Source organism: Dermochelys coriacea, chromosome 5 (assembly GCF_009764565.3).
Source record: "Dermochelys coriacea isolate rDerCor1 chromosome 5, rDerCor1.pri.v4, whole genome shotgun sequence".
Lineage (NCBI taxonomy): Eukaryota > Metazoa > Chordata > Testudines > Dermochelyidae > Dermochelys > Dermochelys coriacea.
The window spans coordinates 37,433,015-37,443,724 of NC_050072.1; the positions used below are offsets into that span (position 1 = coordinate 37,433,015).

The 10,710-nt window shown below is 42.3% G+C and overlaps 1 long non-coding RNA gene across 1 annotated transcript; it reads left to right on the forward strand.

Moving 5' to 3' along the window:
- Nucleotides 1–417: 417 nt before the first annotated feature.
- On the forward strand, nt 418–8,424 carry LOC122460376. The gene is made up of 4 exons (XR_006281640.1): nt 418–428; nt 4,756–4,928; nt 6,481–6,484; nt 8,414–8,424. It is a non-coding gene; the product is annotated as an uncharacterized LOC122460376 (long non-coding RNA).
- Nucleotides 8,425–10,710: the final 2,286 nt, after the last annotated feature.

The following is a 10,710-nucleotide window of genomic DNA, read 5'->3' on the forward strand; positions in this document are numbered from 1 at the left end:
AGCAAATGCGGTTATATCGTAGAGCTTGACTTTAGACAATGGATCGTGTGGTATGATCTGGATGAAAGCTAGAGGCATGTAGGTAGGAATAGCAGTCAGTAGGTTTCCGATATAGGGTGGTGTTTATGTGACCATCGCTTATTAGCACCATAGTGTCCAGGAAATGGATCTCTTGTGTGGACTGGTCCAGGCTGAGGTTGATGGTGGGATGGAAATTATTGAAATCATGGTGGAATTCTTCAAGGAATCTTTTTCTTGGGTCCTTCTTTTCCATGTGTCCAGATGATGAAGATGTCATCAATGTAGCGCAAGTAGAGTAGGGGCATTAGGGGACAAGAGCTGAGGAAGCGTTGTTCTAAGTCAGCCATAAAAATGTTGGCATACTGTGGGGCCATGCGGGTACCCATCGCAGTGCCGCTGATTTGAAGGTATACATTGTCCCCAAATGTGAAATAGTTATGGGTGAGGACAAAGTCACAAAGTTCAGCCACCAGGTTAGCCGTGACATTATCGGGGATACTGTTCCTGACGGCTTGTAGTCCATCTTTGTGTGGACTGTTGGTGTAGAGGGCTTCTACATCCATAGTGGCTAGGATGGTGTTTTTAGGAAGATCACCAATGGATTGTAGTTTCCTCAGGAAGTCAGTGGTGTCTCGAAGATAGCTGGGAGTGCTGGTAACATAGGGCCTGAGGAGGGAGTCTACATAGCCAGACAATCCTGCTGTCAGGGTGCCAGTGTCTGAGATGATGGGGTGTCCAGGATTTCCAGGTTTATGGATCTTGGGTAGCAGATAGAATACCCCAGGTCGGGGTTCTAGGGGTGTGTCCGTGTGGATTTGTTCTAGTGCTTTTTCAGGGAGTTTCTTTAGCAAATGCTGTAGTTTCTTTTGGTAACTCTCAGTGGGATTAGAGGGTAATGGCTTGTAGAAAGTGGTGTTGGAGAGCTCCCTAGTCGCCTCTTGTTCATACTCCGACCTATTCATGATGACAACAGCACCTCCTTTGTCAGCCTTTTTGATTATGATGTCAGAGTTTTTTCTGAGGCTGTGGATGGCATTGTGTTCTGCACGGCTGAGGTTATGGGGCAAGTGATGCTGCTTTTCCACAATTTCAGCTTGTGCACGTCAGCGGAAGCACTCTATGTAGCTTTTCCACAATTTCAGCTCATGCACGTCGGCGGAAGCACTCTGTAGCTTTTCCACAATTTCAGCTCGTGCACGTCGGTGGAAGCACTCTGTGACAGGGTCAGGCCAGATGGCTACAGGAGAGTGATCGTATTGGGATCCAGGAAGTGGGCGGGCGAAGCTGTCCACTGCTAAAGGATCCCCCCCAGCCTAAGGGGGGGGTCCACAGGACCTGGAAAGCCAAATAATTACGGGGGACAACTAATGAACAACAGGGACAGGGGTTTGGTTAAAGAGTCAAATGAAGGGAACCAGACGGGGACACCGAGCAGAGAACCCTGCACAGCGCCCACTGCTCCTCGAAGGTGTCAACGGAGTCAGTGGACGCCGCCCAGAGGAACTCTGCCCAGAGGCGTGAATGGACGGAGGACTGGAAATAGGCCCCACAGTCACAGGAGACTCCATTCGCCATCCTCCTCACCCTGGTTTTATAGATGGCCACTTTAGCCAGGGCCAGGAGGAGGTTGACCAGGAGGTCCCGTGACTTGGTGGGGCCACGGACAGAGAGTGCATAGATAAGAAGGTGAGGGGAAAAGTGCAACCCAAATCTTAACAGCTACAGGAGAGTGATAGAAGGCAGATATATTAGCCCCAGGTTAAGTAGGTTCCTTTTCCCTGGGTAAGGTAACAGGGAAGATTTCAGAACAATCAGGAACTTTCTGGAAACAATTAAGGCAGACAGGCTGATTAGAACACCTGCAGCCAATCAGGAAGCTGCCAGAATCAATTAAGATAGGCAGGCTAATCAGGGCACCTGGGTTTAAAAAAGAGCTCACTTCAGTTTGTGGTGTGTGTAAGGAGTTGGGAGTAAGAGGATATGCTGCTGGAGGACTGAGGATACAAGCATTAACAGACATCAGGAGGAAGGTCCTGTGTGGTGAGGACAAAGAAGGTATTGGGAGGAGGCCATGGGGAAGTAGCCCAGGGAATTGTAGCTGTCACACAGCTGTTCCAGAAAGCACTCTACACAGCTGCAATCCACAGGGCCCTGGGCTGGAACCTGGGGTAGAGGGTGGGCCTGGGTTCCCCCCAAACCTCCCAACTCCTGATCCAACACAGGTGGTTCCACCGGAGGGGAAGTCTCTATGCTGTTCCCTGACTCACATGGTGGATCAGCAGAGAATGTGGAGATTGTTCTTACTCTTTTTGCCCCGTGCTGGCCAGTGATGAGGTTATCTGAGTGAACAGAAGATTTGAGCCATGAAAGTGGCCAAACTGAGGGCTACTGTGAGTCTCTGAGGCGAGCAAAATCCACCAATAAGTGCAGGACTCACCAAGGTAGAGGAGGAACTTTGTCAGACCCTGTATAAGCTTTATTCAGAGTAAAACAGATTTATTTGGGGTTTGGATCCCATTGGGAACTGGGTATCTGGGTGTTGGAGACAGGAGCACTTCTTAAGCTATTTTCAGTTAAGCCTGCAGCTTTTGGGGGATGTGGTTCAGACCTAGGTCTGTGTTTGTAGCAGACTAGCATGTCTGGCACAACCAGACAGGGTACTGAAGTCCCAGCTGCCACGGAAAGTGAGCTAAGAGGTAATCTCAGCACATCAGGTGGCAGTCCCTAGGGGGTTTCTGTGACCCAGCCTGTCACAGGGTATATGTAGCATGATGCTATTTCTGTCATCTTTTTCCTTCACCCTAAGCTTACACATAGCATTTCTTTCTCCCTTTTTGATGGGAAATCTTATTTCAGATATTTGAGAAACTATCTATCCTGTATTCTTTGGATTAGGGCTGACCAGAAGTGGAGAATTCCTTTTCATGGTAACTTTCAAAGTTTCATAATTTGTTTTCATTCTGTATTGAGACAAAAACAAAAGCTCTCAAACAGTTTCACAAAAGCATGTATGTATTCTGGCATGTGGGAAACCCTGGTTCAAGTCCCTGATCTGCCTGATTCCGTGCAGAGCTTTTCATCCCAGATCATGTTAAATTAGGGAGAGCAGAGCCTGCTACATCCCAGCCCAGGACCCACAACCACCCAGCTGTAGAGAGAATCTCTCTCCTCTTCCTTTCCCCTCCCAAATATTTTTCTTTTCTTTTCAACAAAATCTTCATCAAAACTGAAAAATCTCCATGAAATGTTTTGGCTTTGATGAAACAGCATATTTTTCTGAAAGTGTTCCACACAGCTTTATCTTGGACAATGGAATAAGGAAGGTCTTGAAGTTTCAATCTCTCCTCCATCATGTTGGATCCATAGTTGTTCCTATCAGGGTTTCCACTGTGTTTTGTAGCTTCCAGCATGGGAATGCTGCTACATCAAGTGGAGTGTTCTCAGATTTTGCTTTTGGTCCTCCAGTGCTTTGTGTCTATAGCCATCATGGAAGGTGTTCTCCTATATGCATATCTGTTTAAAACAGAACTGCAACTGCAGGATTTTTATTGGCATTTTACCCCATTCAATAAAGTTCAGAGTTTTTGTTAGGGCCCAGATTTTTGTCACACATAGCAAATGGATTGAATAATGTTACTGAAGAGCTTTAGCAGTAATCTGGCCAGGGAAATGGAGATATGCAGAGGTTTGGTTGGTGGGGTTTTTTTTTTTTTTGCCATAGAAAGCCCTGTCTTCCTCTCCTTTCATGTTTGAAAGTACATGTTTGCAGGTGCGCTGTTTTTATCCCACAATTAATGGCTTCATTCATTAATAGTTGTAAGATCCTTTGACAGAAGGTGATCTATGCCTATTATTTCCCATTAATGTATATTAAATGATTAAATATTGTATTGAAAATTAATTCTTAAAATCATACTTTAAACCAGCCAATAAAAACCACTACAGGTATTTTTCAGTGGCTACATATCTTTAACTACCAGTTACAGAATAAAGTACATGTGTAGTTGAATTAACGCAATTAATTAGATTACTTAGAATTTCTAGAGCACCATCAGCACACTTGGTGCATGCTTCAGTGACATTTTTTATGAGGATTGTAAAAGCAATCAAGCTACAGTGCAGTTAATGTATAGGTTTTGTTTTTAAACTAGATGTTTCAATGATCTAAAAACAATGCACATGTCTCAGCAGAAGTTAAAGTTTGTTGTTAAAGCTCAGCTGTTCCAATGAGAATCTGAATCCCAAATCTATGTGTGAGGGGGACTAGGGGGACCACACCGAGGTTACTCAATAAGGGCAAACTGCAAAGAATGGGGCAGACAATCCCCAAAGCTGGTGGTCATTTCAGTATTTAGATCCACCGAGCTAGCTTCAAAACAGCTTCTATAATACCTAACTGGTTATCTCAAAGACAAAACACCGTTCCCTTAAAGCAACCCAGCCTTGGGCTTCCACCCAGATGCCCAAGTCAAATATGATGAGGATTACTGAAAATCTTATCCATCATATAAGAAAGTTCTACCAATCCCAAAGGATCAGACACATTACCTCCCAAGTTAATGAAAAGAGAGAGTAATGGTTAAAAGATCAGTATACATACAGACATGAATACAGTTCTGAGATCAATTTTATAGTAGAAATAGTGAGCTTTGTAGTTGCAAAGAGTTCTTTCTGAATTAGTCCATAGGTTATAGTCCAATGTTCATATCCATGGTGATCCAGATGGGACTGGAGATCTCAGTCTTACAACTCAAGCTTCCTCTGCCTAAAGCCTCAAGCAGATCTGAGATAAAAAGGATCAGGACCCAAGGGCTTTTTATACAGTTCCAGGCCTTCTCTTGACAGCTTGGAGTCCTTAGCTGAACAATAGGCAATCATCCTGACTTTAATGTAGACCTATTTCCTAAGTGTTACCGGTAATTAGCTACACAGATTAACATAAGGCAATTGCCTGTTTTCCACCATTTGCACGTGATCGGCTATATACTTCCAAGAAAAATCAATAGAGTATATCACTATATTTACAGTTCATTTAAATGTTCTTCTTTTTATCTTTGAATTAACAAAATGCCGCATAGATAGGAACTGTTTGATTATCTTGTCAACCTCTAGCAATATACATGTAAACACACAAAACCACGAACATTATTTACCAGTATGTCCCTAAAGATTGAATTTGGGTCATATAACCTGCAGAATGCTTAACCCTTTCTGTCCATGTGTCCCATTAAGATTTTCAAAAGAACATTTGCAACGAGGCAAAAACAAACCTGTCCAATCCTAATTGTAAACCAGTGTGCCCTAATCTAGAAGACACTATGCCAGTGTTTATGAAAGAGATCATTCTAATGCCTTACCGAGTGGTCCACAGAATGGCTCAGAACTGAACGTGCCTTCTCAGGACAACTGTATTCCATCGGAGCAATGAAAATGTCCACCAGTGGGGAAGGTCTTGAATATGGGAAACAGAATTTTCAGCAGAGCTGGATGTAGACCAGTGCAGACTGTGGACTGCAGGTTGCTCACTACTGATGTAGCCTCTCTCTGACAGAGAAAAGGTTCTGTCTCTGACTTTTTGGCAATACCATAACTTGTAATGCCTGTGAAGTACTTCTGATCTAGATTGCTTTGTAGGCTGATGACCTTCAGCCCTGACTTCTTTCTATCAGGTGTGGATTGCACTGTTTCCATGCTTCTCTGGTGTCTGGCTGCAATAAGGATTTATGAGAATGAGCTGAACTGTCTGAGATTCAATCTGAAGAAAATGCAGTTGTTGCTGATTGTCCTGGGGATACAACATGGGGAACTGACAAATGTTTTAACTGCTCTATCCCTTGGCACCATTTATCCTATTCTTGCAAAGAAGTTCACAATGTTGAGATACTTCTGGATTGTGGATTGCTCTTGAATTCCTAGGAAACAATAGCCATTGGTAGTGGTTATATTTGTCTGGGGTCAGCTAAGATACTAGAGCCTTTTCTTGATTGGAAACTGTGCCAAATTCATCCTCGTCTTTATTACTTTCTCTAAGGTGGATCAATGAAATGACCTAACTGGGGCTACCTATGAAGACCAGTTGGAAGTTTCAGCCAGCCCAGAATGTCGTAGCCAAACTGCATACTAGAGGTATATGAGTTCATTTACACCAGTGTCCTACAAACTGAACTGTCTTCCATGCTGCTGCTGGATGCTATTCAAGGTTGGTTCTACTCTATAAAGCCTTGATTTGAGACTATTTTAAGGCCTGCCTGTGCTTCTTTGTGGTGGCTGAGATGAGTCTAGATATTTTTGCTGACAGTTCCTACTTTGGGGAATTGGAGGTATGGTGTCTTGGTAGAAGCCCCCATCAGAGCCAAAGTTCATGTTTATTAATCTTCAAAGGCAGATACAAAACACCCTTATGGACTGGCCTCTTCTTGCAAAGTAACTAGCCAGGTGAGCAGAATATCTCCTTGAGAGACATGTATGCACCAGGAAGCGTAATAAGCTAATCACTGAGGTATATGTCATGTCCCTACAATGGCAGAGTTATCTATAAGAGTCCTATCTAGTCCTCAACCAGGTAGTACTTATGATTACACCATTCTCATTAACAGGAGGCCAATGTGTTTTGTTCTTGCTCACAGTAGCTGCAAAATAGGCCCCTAAAACACGCAGAATCTCACCTCACTGATTCCTGCCTTGCAGCAATGGGATTACTTGTGCAGGTGATTTCTGTTAATCTTTTTGCCCTTTTTTGCTGGAGCCAGGACAGGGTTTCAGTAAACTGTAAAGAATGTTTGCCAATAACAGACAACCTCTCCAATATGAACCACTCAACAAAATTAGAGAAGGAAGCTTGTCAAGGCAAACCTCTGGGAAATTTGATCTGAAGAACACAAAGTATCATACTGTTTGATTCATTCCTCCAGTTTCCAATTTGTCTTCCATTTATAAGCAAGGTCCTCAGTAGTGGTTGGCAAGCTGAAACTAAATTGTGTGGCAAAAGTCCTCTGGATTCTGCAGCAGCCTGGAAATTCTGCAGCAGCTTCAGGATTTTTTTAAAAAAGAAATTTTTATTCAATTAAATATGAATTGGGCCCTCGGCTGGAATGCAGTGGAGTCGGGTGGGCCTGTGTTCCCCTACCCCGGCCAACCTGCCTTCGGTAGCAGAATCGCACGCTGCGGACTTGCACCGGCGCTCCCCTGCCTGAGGGGTGCGCTGCGGACTCTGGCCGACACACCTTCTCCACTAATTCCCCAGTGCCCGAAAGGTGTGATTAAGGCCTGCCAGTGGGACAGTAGCTCTCCATCTCCCCCTAGAGGCTCGGTGGACTGTTTGAAACCTGTCACAGTGCTCTATTTATAAGCAAAACTTCCTGTGCCCCATAAAAACATATTTTTTTTTCTTTTTTCATTATCTGTTGACATGTACAAAACCACAGCAAAGCCATTTCATTTTCCAGATGGTCATGGCCCTCTTTTACCCTTCCTGCTGTTATATAATCATCACAATCAATTTTTTAAAGTGCCAGATGCTAATATTTTTGCACAAGATTCTGACGTTAGACAATACATCTGCTATCCTCAAATAGCCTGCATACAATTTTCAGTAACCCACTCATATTTCGTCAGTGTCTGTTTTCATGTCCCTTTGTCTGACCCATAAAATAGGTAGTTTAATACACTGCAGAAAAGATAATAAAATGAAATAGAAAAAAGGGTAAAAGCAATAAAGAGGAACCATTTCTGAGAGAACTTTGTTAAAATTTTCTGTAACTGCACCAGTCAGATTGATGCTTTTGCCTTGGATAATGCAACAGACTCACTGAGCTTGAATGCATCAGGAACCTATTAAAATCCCTATGTCAATTATTGTCCAATAAAAGAAAACATGAGGGTGAACACACTTTCTGCTTCAATGATATCTAAGCATATGTTTATCTAAGATTTTAAATGGCATAAAACACTTCCATCCAAATGTTCTTAGCACCTTAGCAATAATTAAAATACATAATATCACAAAATGCATAGTAATAAAATCACAAAAGATAAAATGAAGGACGCTGATTAAGTTGATCTCGGTTTTATCTCTGACTTTGCCCCAGGCTTTCTACATGAGTATGGGCAAGTCACATAGGCTTAGGATGTCTAATATGAGAAATTTAGAAAATAATTTTGAGAAGTGCTGCATACTTACAACACCCATTGATTTCAATACACTTGGTCAGGGGTAGTCAACAGGCAGACTGCAGGACAAATCCAGACCACAGATGCTTTTGAACAGACCCCAATATCTTTTTATTTACTTATTATTATCATTATTGTTGTTTTTATTATTATTTTTTCTGGACCTTGACTATACCTTAATCAAGAGATTTGGACCTTGACAAAAAATAATTGACTACCCCAGCACTTGGTAATTCCTAAATAAATTAGCTAATAGGATTTGTGTGTGCATAGAAGGGGGTGGTCTCTGATACATTTGTACAAAACTTTTTCAATGGAACCTGAAATTGCTAATCTTGGATTTCTGCTTTGCACTGACAACCTGTGAAACTTGCAATCTTGCCTGATTTCAATGTGAAATGAGCAGAAACTCAGCATTTTTGACTGTTTTCCTTTGAGATTTTGAGTTTGTTGAACCCTAGGGTCAAAGGCAATCGTTATGAAGAGCACACTTCCGTGGACTGAGTCATAAGAAAACATTCACACAAACATCTGTAAAGCAAAACTGGAGCATTTTGTGTAGTGCTAGCATAAGCAAATCTGCTTGGGCGAACAGTTGGGTTAGAACCTGTAACCTTCAGAACTGAAAACATAAGCCTCTATCACTTAAGCTAAAAGACTAAATCCAGTAATTGGCTGTTGGAGCAGACACATTAATTTCTTATGTGGGGTGATCACTGTGAAAAAACACAGCCCCTCATTCTTTTGGTCCAGGCTATACTAACATCAATTGGATTGTAAAATAACAAAAGGATAGATCCGGTGCTCATAGAAGTCAGTGGCAAATCTGCTTTTGACTTAAATGGGACCAATGTTAGGACTAAAATTTCAGAGTAACAGCCGTGTTAGAAGAACAGGAGTACTTGTGGCACCTTAGAGACTAACAAATTTATTAGAGTATAAGCTTTCGTGTTAGAGTCTCTATTCAACAGATAGTGCATTCCTATCAAAAACTGATGCCATGTTTCTCTCTTAGAACACCTTTTCTACTTGCATTGCCTGACAGTCAGGCAGGAATATGTGGTGTGGGGTGTTTTGTTTTTTTGTTGGTGGTGGGTTTTTTTTTGTTTGTTTTTTGTTTTTTTGCAGTTCTGTTTACTGCAAATGCTTGCAGAGTTCCCATAGATATTCCCCCACCCCGCCCCCTTTAGTCCACATTGCAGTTTGTTAGATAAGACCTGTAAATATTTAATGGAAGCTTGTTGAGATCAATGCAAGCTTGTGTATTTCAAAGGTCACACAAACCTAAAAATAGGAAGATTTGCATAAGCTCTGTGGTACTTAGGTTCACACTGCTAACACAAATATATATCTGGAAAAAAAACAGCTTCTTAAATTCTGCATGTACTGACTCAGATTAATTTTGGCATAACGCTCACTTTTAAAATCATTACTACAGCTGGACAAAGTATCCCTTGGCATTATCTGTTTCGTATAGAATGTCACATCTACAAAAATGCAACCTACATTATTTTGACAGGTTTCAGAGTAGCAGTCATGTTAGTCTGTATTCGCAAAAAGAAAAGGAGTACTTGTGGCACCTTAGAGAATAACAAATTTATTTGAGCATAAGCTTTCATGAGCTATAGCTCACTTCATCGGATGCATTCAGTGGAAAATACAGTGGGGAGATTTATATACATAGAGAACATGAAACAATGGGTGTTACCATACACACTGTAACCAGAGTGATCACTTAAGGTGAGCTATTACCATCAGGAGAGCGGGGGCAGGGCAAGAACCTTTTGTAGTGATAATCAAGGTGGGCCATTTCCAGCAGTTGACAAGAACGTCTGAGGAACAGTGAGGGGGGGCGGGGGGGAATAAACATGGGGAAATAGTTTTACTTTGTGTAATGACCCATCCACTCCCAATCTCTATTCAAGCCTAAGTTAATTGTATCCAGTTTGCAAACTAATTCCAATTCAGCAGTCTCTCAGTGGGGTCTGTTTTTGAAGTTTTTTTGTTGAAGAATTGCAACTTTTAGGTCTGTAATCGAGTGACCAAAGAGATTAAAGTGTTCTCCGACTGGTTTTTGAATGTTATAATTCTTGACGTCTGATTTGTGTCCATTTATTCTTCTACGTAGAGACTGTCCAGTTTGACCAATGTACATGGCAGAGGGGCATTGCTGGCACATGATGGCATATATCACATTGGTAGATGTGCAGGTGAATGAGCCTCTGATAGAGTGGCTGATAATAGTGTGGCAGATTGACAGAGCCAAAAGAGTACCCAGAAGTCACCTACTACAGGACAGGCCCAACAAAGAAAATAACAGAACGCCACTAGCCATCACCTTCAGCCCCCAACTAAAACCTCTCCAACGCATCAGCAAGGATCTACAACCTATCATGAAGGATGACCCATCACTCTCACAGATCTTGGGAGACAGACCAGTCCTTGCTTGCAGACAGCCCCCCAACCTGAAGCAAATACTCACCAGCAACCACACAACAGAATCACTAACCCAGGAACCTA